Here is a 9,886-nt window from a genome sequence, read left to right on the forward strand (position 1 = left end):
GCAGGTTAGGAGGACGCCCCTGTGTTGTGAGGACTTGGATTCGGCGCCACCCTCTGTGTTGGTACAAAACGCCCCCAGGCTGGAGGGACCGAGCAAAGGCCGTGAGCCCCGATGCGGCCAGCGGGGAGGCGCTGGTGGTGAAGGTGCTGGGTCTCTGGAAGGAAGCACGATGAACCGCTAACATTCCTGGTCTCTGGTGGGGAAAACAGGTGCCTGGAGAGACACAAAGCCTGCATTTTCAGTGTCTGTTATTTTGGACCCCTTGGCTTTTGCACCAAGTACATCTGTTATCTGCCTGGCAGTTCTCAAAACGGGGCCTCAGGACCGCTAGGGGTCTCCCACACCCGCACAAGGGGTCCCTAATGTCTTCCCTGTTCCAGCTACGTATCTGTGAGCAGCTGGCTTTCCTCCACAGACTTGAGCCAAAACCATCACAACAGACCAGGGACAGAAGCGGCTTTGGGGATCCGGCCACTCTTCCCACTGACCGTTTTGCGTTTGGTAAAACAGAATTATTTTCCTGATAGTGTGATTTATGTTATTATGTGACAGTTTGATTACTGTTATTTTAAGTGAATTACTGAATTTGTTTTAAGTGCTCAGTTTCAATTTCTGCTACAGTAAATATTTTTTAATTAAAATTGTTTTAGTGTTTATTTTTGAGAGAGAATGAGAGAGAGAGAGAGAGAGAGAGCGCGCTGGGGGCAGGGGGCAGGGGGACGGACAGAGAGAGAGGGAGACCCAGAATCCGAGGCAAGCTCCAGGCTCCAAGCTGTCAGCACAGAGCTGAACGCAGGGCTCGAACCCACAAACTGCAAGATCATGACCAGAGCCGAAGTCGGACGCCTAACAGGCTGAGCCGCCCAGGCTCCCCCTCTGCCACAGTAAATACTAATAATCCTTATAGACAGAAATCTGTTGGTGGCTGTGGTCATACTGTGGAGCAGACACATTCCCGACACTGATCTTGAGAGCCACCACTTCAGGACAGACCGATACAGCTGTGTTCTTCCAAACGCCCGGTTCCACCAAATGGTAGTTGGTGACCCAGGGCAAGTTCACTGTTTCTCTGAGCCTCGCTTTCCCTGGTGAGCCTTAACGAAAGGATGCGCATAAGGCGTTTCACTGCACGTAGTGTTCACTCCATAAGCACTGCCGATATGGCTCCCAAACCCCTGCAGCCGACTCAGGCCACCCACCTACACCTGCAGTGACCGCTGTAGCTGGAGTGAGGCCACAGGAAGAGCCTTCACGGGGGGGGGGGGGGGGGGGGGGGGGGGGGGGGGGGGGGGGGGATCAGCAAATGCTTTCTTATTCTTTCCTTCCAGAGAGCTGATGTGGATCTTTTGCCTCCCCCTCCCCGCCAAGAGAGCTCCCCTCTTCCTTCTCCAGCGCCTTCCCCTTCCCCCCAGGGAGCCCCCACCCCCTATTCCAGGGTCTCCACCCCCCACCCCGGTTAAGGCCCCCCCCACTTCAGGGCCGTCCACACAGTGCTACTTTCTCACCTTTGGTTCCCACTCTGAGCATCCTACCTTCTTTCTGATGCTTCCAATCAGGCCTGATTCACGATGTCTCTGTAAAGAGGACCCGGAGTCCCTTCAAAGGCCTTCACAAAGATGGCTGTTGGGGGTCCTCCCCAGGTCGGAGGAGCTTGAGGCAGTTGGGCCTCCCTACCCCGGGCTTCCATTTTCAGTGGCCTTAGTTACACCGGGCACTGGGGAGGGACTCTGCTGGGAGAGGAGACAAAGACCGCCCATCCTTCTCCCTGACGCCCAAGGAGGGAGGCCTGTCAGTATGGCCCACTGGGGGTCTAAACCAATTACCACTGGGGGACAGTGACAGAGCTGTGCACTGCGCCTCCCAGAGCCTACTCTCAAGAGTAGAGAGGACAATGGCTCCGGCTCGAAGGGCCGGGCCGTGACCTCCCGTGCTCACCATGACCAGGTCCTTTAGAGGGCAGTCTTGGACTGTGGCAAAGGCGTTGACGGGCCTCCTGTGGTCTGGGCGGTAGAATCCCGTGTCAGCACAGTGAGGCCACAGGAAGCAGGACCAGGGCCGGGCCAGGCCACCGCTCGCCACCACGGATCCCTTTAACAAAGCAGCCCAACCCCTCCCCACAGCCCCAGGGTATGGCCCTGGCACTCCTGGGTGGGCAAGGTGGAGGGGACAGATGGAGGCTTCGTGGGGACAGATGGGCTTCTAGCTCATGAGGGATCCACTTCCCAGGCTGGGGCCGTTACAGTGAGCGGGGCCGACAGCCTGGCTGTGCGTTCTCTCTTATCTCCTTTGCTGCCCTCTTGCTGCTGCCTTGCTGTCCAGGGCACCAGCCAGGTGGCCTTAGGCTCCCACTCAAAGGTACCGCCGGTGGGCAGATCCCTCAGGAGGAAAGTCTGCGGGGTGCCCTGCGGCTGGGCCCTGCCTCAGAGAACTGGCTCCCCAGGGCCTCGGCTTCACCCTCTGACATCTGTGAGTGGCCAGGTGCACGGTCCCCTCTTCCCTTCATCACCCACACGTCTCCCTGCAAAGAATAAGCTCCCCAGCACATCACACTGGGGTTCGAATCACAGCTCCCCCAGATGCCCATCGTGCACTGTGCGATCTTGGCCAATTTTCTTTACCACTTGCCTCAGCTTCAGTTTCTCCACCTGTAAGATGGGGATCATAATCCCTCTTTCTCTGGATCATTGTAGGAATTAAATATGATTTCCCACGTGCCTGGCACTCAGCAGGTGTCAGCCCATGGGAGCCACGTAGCTGTCTATTTCTTCCACCCAAGCCTCAGTCAAAGTGGCAGATGTGTGTGCAAGGCCTCCTGTGTGCAAAAAAAAAGCTATCCAAGAACCCCCTCCCCCCACCTTCATGCTGGAAAGGGGAAGGAGAGACTATCTCAAGAAGGTGCCCTAAAAACTGCCCCTCTGGGCTCAGCCCAGATTAACACTTAGGGGTGTGCAGGTCTAGTTTTAAAACTTGGATTCTGGGGGTGCCTGGGTGGCTCAGTCGGTTAAGCCTCTGGCTTCGGCTCAGGACAGATCTCACGTTCGTGGGTTCGAGCCCCGCGTCGGGCTCTGTGCTGACAGCTAGCTCAGAGCCTGGAGCCTGCTTCTGGTTCTGTCTCCTTCTCTCTCTGCTCCTCCCCCTCTCATGCTCTGTCTCTCTCTGTCTCAAAAATAAATAAAACATTTAAAAAAAATTAAAACTTGGATTCTGAACTGATTTATGTGCTACCACACACTGTTCTAGAATATCATGGCCTCCATGTTACATCTTTTCTCTCCAACTAGATCATAAGCTTCTCTCTCAGCAGCTGGATCCGGACCCCGCCCTCTGCAGATTTTCCACAGCACCCAGCACGGAGCCACACGAACAAGAGGTGCTGGGGGTCCACACCTGAGGAGGACTGAGGTGTGCGTGTGACCACAGGTGAGGGCTCAGTGTGACATCTTTTATTCAGCGGGACATTGTCAGGCACCTGCCTGAATAAACTCCTTTTCCATTTTCATCCTTCCTTTCGCTGGGAGTGCAAAATCTTCCTGCTCCTGAGAAAGAGGTGAGGGGAGAAGGGGCAAATGGGAGAGACGAGTGTCCCGTGGCTGGCCCAGAATCCGGCCGGGCAGGGACGGTCGCGAGGCTGGGATCCTGGTGGAGGTACTGGAGAATGGCTGGGTTCTCCAGCAGGGTCCAGAGGCTTGAGCCTGGACATTATTGCAACTAGAATTGGTGTCACATGTGACCGGGATTCCGGGAGCTGAGTAGAAAAGGCCAGGAGTGCCCAGAGCCAGGAACAGGCCGAGATACCGCTCTCGGATGAAGAGTTTATATGCAAACTAGATTAAAACCCTCCAGGAGTCAATATGGAAACGATGACCTAATTTTCTTTTAGATCGAAAGACTTCATAGAAGAGGATACCAATGAACCAAACACATATGTGAAAAAGTACTCAAGATCACTAATCAGTTGAGAAGTGCAGATTAGAACCACAGTTTTAGATACATAGTTTAGAGGTAGCAGCACATACCCACCAAGATGGCTAAGGGAGGAAGGAAGGGAAGAAAGAAGGAAGGAAGGAAGAAAAAGACACAGAGAGAGAAAGAAAGAAAGAAAGAAAGAAAGAAAGAAAGAAAGAAAGAAAGAAAGAAAGAAAGGAAGGAAGGAAGAAAAGAAGGAGGAAGGAAGGAAGAAAAGAAGCAAAGAAAGAAAGGAGGGAGGTACGGAGGGAAGGAGGAAGGAAGGAAGATTCCCAACAATAGTCAATACCAAGTGCTGGTGACAATGTGGACCAACAGAACCCTCACGCACCGCTGGAAAGTATAAACTGGTCTGACCACTTAGGAGACTGTTAAGCAAAATGTAAAGTGAAACATATGCCTTCTCTTTGACCTGGAAATGCCACTGTAGCCACACACTCAAGACAAAGAAGTACATATGAGCCCAAAAGACATGCCCTAGAGTGTTACTAGGAACTTTATTCAGAATAGTCCCCAACTGAAAATCCCAAATTCCTGTCAACAATAAAGTGGGTAACTTGTGATATATCCATACGATGAAATCCTACACAGCAACATAAGAGAATCATCGGCGGCTACTGTATACTATATTACTCCATTTCTACGGAGTTCAAGGGCAGTCAACACTAATGCATGGCCATAGGAACAAAATAGCAGTTACCTCCGTGGGTACTGACAGGAAAGTACCCAGTCAGGGAATGGGCTGGCTTCTAGCAATGTCCCGACTTGCGGTTACATGGGTGTATACATATACGAAAACTTCCGGTGGGTGTACATCAGGCATTTTACTAGATGCACACTGCATTTCAATTTAAAAATCCTTAAACATTTTTAATTTTAAGCTACATCACCCAGAATGCGACTGTTGAGTTGTACTGTAAGGACATGTTTTAGTTTTGGAAGAAACAGCCATACTCTTTTCCAGAGGAGCTGTATGATTTTATATCCACAACAGCAATGTGTGAGGGCCAGCTTCTCCCCATTCTCATCGGCATTATGTCTTTGCCCATTTTCTTTTTTTTCCCTAATTAAAAAAAATCTATTTATTTTTGAGAGAGAGAGAGAGAGACACAGAGCATGAGTGAGGGAGAGGCAGAGAGAGAGGGAGACACAGAATCTGAAGCAGGTTCCAGGCTCCCAGCTGTCAGCACAGAGCCTTATGTGGGGCTCAAACCCACAAACCGTGAGATCAGGACCTGAGCTGAAGTCTGATGCTTCACAGACTGAGCCACCCAGGTGCCCCACGTCTTTATACATTTTCTAATGTTTCTGGATTTTTTGCTTCCGAGTTTTAAGGGTGCTGTGCATTTTAGATACAAATATTTTGCTGGATGTGTTGCTTACAAACCTTTGCTCTGAGTCTGTAGCTTGTATTTTCATCGGCTGAATAGAGGATTTCAAAGAGGAAAGGTTTCTATTTTGAGGAAGGCTAATTTAGCAATTTTTCTTTTTCTGGATGGAACTTTTGGCCTCAAGTCTAGGAACACACAGCCTTGACCCAGAAACCAGAGATCTCTCCTATGTCATCTTCTGGGGTCTTGCATTTTACATTGTACAATTAAGGCTGTGATCGATTGAGCTAATTTTTGTGTGAGATGTGAGGGCTTTTATTTTCTTCCCGCCAGGGATATCTACTTGCTTCGGCACCATTTGTTGAAAGGCTGTCATGCTCTCTTCATCAAAAAGCAGGTGGGCCTCTTGGACCAGTAGTACATTTTCCATTTTGTCCCTTGATCTGTCTAATCCTCTGCCAAAACCACGTTGCCTGGATTTCAGTAAATGATGTCCTTGAATCAGATGAAGTGATTCCTCTGGCTTTATTCCTCGTTTTCAAAATTGCTTTAACAAGGGCGTCTAGGTGCCTCAGTTGGTTAAGTGGCTGAATTTGGCTCAGGTCATGATCTTGCAGTTTGTGGGTTCGAGCCCCACATTGGGCTCCGTGCTCACAGCTCAGAGCCTGACGCCTGCTTCAGATTCTGTGTCTCCCTCTCTCTCTCTCTCTCTCTGCCTCTCCCCCACTCCTGCTCTGTCTGTCTCTCTCAAAATTAAATAAACATTAAAAAAATTGTTTTAGCAATTCAAAGTCCTGTAACTTTCCATATAAATGTAAGAATACTCAGCTTGTCTATGTCTTGACCTTTGATGGAATTTTAATCTAAATTGTTTTAAACCTAATGATCAAATGGGGGATAAACTGATATCTTTACTATGCTGAGTCTTCCAACTCATGAACAGAGCCTGTCTCTACATCTATTTATGTCTTTGACTTACTTTAGCAGCATTTTGCAAGTTCTAGCATCAACTCTTGCAGATGTGTTGTTAGAGAGGTACAGAAGTGTAACCTAAAAGTTTTTTGGAGCAGAGCGCCGGGGTGGTGCAGTGGGTTGAGCATTGGTCTTCAGCTCAGGTCAGGTCTCAATCGAGTTCATGCATCCGAGCCCCGTGCTAACAGCTCAGAGCCTGAAGCCTGGTACAGATTCTGTGTCTCCCTCTCTCTCTGCCCCTCCCTGGCTTGTGCTGTGTCTGTCTGTCTCTCTCAAAAATAAATAAACATTAAAAAAGAATAATGAATAAAAAATAAATAAAGCTTTTTGGAGCAATTATAAACAGTATTGTGTTGTCAGTTTTGGTTTCCAAGTATTCATTAATATATAAAAATGTGATTGACCTTTGCTTGTTTGATTTTTTCCCCTGCAACCTAGCTAAACTCAGTTATTAGTTCTGAGTTTTTTAGTAGATTCCTTGGGATTTTCACTGCAGATGACCATGTCTTCCTAAAACAGGCACTAAATTTTATTTCCTATGTGTCAATTAGTATGCCTTTTGTTTCTTTTTCTTCCTCATCACTGGGTAAGATCTGAGGTTGGGTAAGAGTGATAGGGAAGAAATAATGGACATCAGTGAGGAAAGCCCCAACTCTCATCAGTGTGATGTGGTCAGTGGCCCTCCGTACTTGTTTATCACTTTGAGGAAGCTTACACTCATAGTTCAACAAAGATACTTATTATGAATGGATGAACTGTTTTATCAAATGCTTTCTCTGTCACTATTCAACAGAGTAAAAGAAATGCCTCCATTTCTTGTAAGATTTTGCATTTATGAGCCTATGCTTCTAGAATCTTTTTTTTGACTGAAGAGTCTGTAGTGATGTCCCCTGTTTTAATCCTGACATGGATTGGTGTTTTTTTCTGTCTGTCTGTCTCTCTCTCTTTCTCATGTCTTGCTAGAGGTTTACCACTTTTATAACAATTTTTTGAAAAAAACAGCTTTCTGTTTCATTGATTTTGTGTGTTGTTTCTGTTTTCGTTTTCTCGATTTGTTTTTTCCTTCTTCCTGCTTATTAGGGTTTTTTTTTGTCCTTTTTCTAGCTTCTTGAGAAAGAAACTTAGGTTACTTATGTGAGGCTGTTCCCTTCTAACCAAAGCATTTAGCGCTGCGTGCTGTTCTGTTAAACTCGCCTTAGCTGCACCCACTGACCTTGACTCGTTATGTTTTTGTTTTCATCTAGTTCTATGTATTTTCTACTTCCTTTGAGACTTCCTCTTTGATCCATGGATGATTTAGAAGTATGTTTTTAAATTTTCAAGTGTTCGGAAATATTCCTGTTGTCTCCCTGTGATTCATTTTTAGTTGATTCCATTTTGGTCTGAGAACATATTCTGTGTCATTTCAATTTTTTAAAAATAGTTTTGAAGCCCTGGAGGTACTTTATCTTGGTGAAAGTTTCATGAGCACTTGAAAATATTCAAGAGTGGTGAAGGCATTGAAATCCTATATGAATTCCCTTCCTGGCCGAAGATACCTGGAGAAGCCTTCTTCACAACCAAACCCTGAGTGATCCAGGATGGGTACATCCCACACCGCACAGCCATCCATCCTGAAATCCCTCTGCGCTTATTTCCCCAAACTCTTTCTCATCAGCTGCCCCATTGCTGAGCGTCCTCCCTTTTGGCCCCACTTGACCTTGTCAGACCCCCTGGCGCGTGCCTCATCTTTGTTCCCAGACCTCACATCACACCCACTCCTGGTGCCAATCGATTCTTTCCTTACCTATGGAAAACTTTCCTCTCTCCAATTAAAAACTACCATCTTTCTAGACTCTGTGAACAGCAACAACAGCAGAATCTGGGTGTTCTTGACGCCCTGGGTTATTTTGAAATCTTCTGCTGATATTTAATAGCTTTCTCATGGGAGCAGGGAACATGCGTTGATTTGCTCTTCCCGATGCTAACCGCAAAGACGATGGAGTCCAGGAGGATCAGGGCACAAAATCTATTCTCTTCCATCGATGGCCATGCAGCCACAGTGTGTCATGTAACCTCACACGGCTTTAATCCTCACCTGTGACTTGAACCCCTACAAAATCGCGATGATGACCTGATACTGCGTGATGAAGACTGGACGTGAGACTGTTCGGAAGATGATAGTTATTCTTATCATGTGTTATTTTGTTGTTATGTTGTTGCTGTGGCATCAGATGTCAGTATCTCATGCTTCTCCATCTTTCTGGCTTTCCTCTTCCGTTCAGAGGACTGCATGCACGCCTGAGAGCATTAGTACTTCCGGGGCACACTGAGAGACTACCTGCTGAGCCTCTCTTGCCTTGACGGGCGGTTGTGTCACTGAGGTCTAGCCCATGGACTTGGCCGAACATGATGGAAGCAATCTCCAGGCCTGCTCACAAAACCCCTTCATACCTCTTGCGGCTATGTAGATTTTGGTCACAGTGCCAACTTTAGCGATATCAGACTCATGATATAGAAGGTGCCTTACTTCCTAAATTAAGGATTGAAGGCAGCCCGCCACTAATTAGTGATCTTGATTAGCTATGCATGATCCAGAAATGCATGTTTAAGTTCATTATGCATTTTGAAACTTGTTGGGTGGTAGCTAGCATTTTCTTTTTTAAAAGATTTTTTTAAGTTTATTTATTTATTTTGAGAGAGAACAAACGTGAGCCAAGGAGGGGCAGAGAGAGAGAGAGAGATGGAGAGAGTCAGAAACAGGCTCTGAACACTGTTAGCAGGGACCCTGATGCGGGGCTCCATCTCACGAACCGTGAGATCATGACCTGAGCCAAAATCAAGAGTCTGCCACTTAACCAGCTGAGCCACCCAGGTGCCCCAGTAGAAAGTGCTAGCATCTTCTTAACTGACGTAGAAGTTGGTACCTTGAAGTGGTGTCATACAAAAACCTGAAATACGTAGTTCAGGTGGCGGGCAAAGAAATTAATGTGAAAAATTGGGAAGATGTGGTTGTCTGGAGTCGGGGGCCGCGGGAGGGGTGGCCAGCAAAGGGGCCCAAGGAATCTCTTGGGGGTGATGGAAACGTTTCAGACCCTGACTGAGGCTATTGTTTCCCAAACACATACCAGTGCCGAAATCCACCAAATTGTAGACATTAAATGGATGCAGTTTATTGTCCAGAACTTGTATCTTAAGAAGCTGATGGGAAAAAGCAACTGCCATTTATGCAAACTCCTTCTCTACTATCAGGTTCCCAGACCCAGAGGTGAGGACTCATCCAGTGCTCTCAGGAGAAACCAGCAGGCAGGGGTGAGTCAGCAGGACAGGGAGAGAGGAACCCAGCAGGACTGTGAACTCAGGCAAGGTTACCCCCTCCCCCACTCTCTCCTGTTCTAAGGAGGCATGTGTGCATTTTCTTCTGTTGTTTTAAGAAATGTAGCATCTCTGACTGGCGTGAGATGAACAAATCAAGAGACTATAGATGCTGGCGAGGGTGTGGAGAGACAAGCACCCTCCTACACTGTTGGTGGGAATGTAAACTGGTGCAGCCGCTCTAGAAAACAGTGTGGAGTTCCCCAAAAAACTATCCATAGAACTCCCCTATGACCCAGCAATAGCCCTGCTGGGGATTTACC

The 9,886-nt window shown here is 47.8% G+C and overlaps 1 long non-coding RNA gene across 1 annotated transcript; it reads left to right on the forward strand.

The window, feature by feature from the left end:
- The first annotated feature begins 416 nt into the window (after nt 1–416).
- Nucleotides 417–3,934, forward strand: LOC115273892. The gene is made up of 3 exons (XR_003900997.1): nt 417–501; nt 3,282–3,420; nt 3,881–3,934. It is a non-coding gene; the product is annotated as an uncharacterized LOC115273892 (long non-coding RNA).
- Nucleotides 3,935–9,886: the final 5,952 nt, after the last annotated feature.

Source organism: Suricata suricatta, chromosome 12, assembly GCF_006229205.1.
Source record: "Suricata suricatta isolate VVHF042 chromosome 12, meerkat_22Aug2017_6uvM2_HiC, whole genome shotgun sequence".
Lineage (NCBI taxonomy): Eukaryota > Metazoa > Chordata > Mammalia > Carnivora > Herpestidae > Suricata > Suricata suricatta.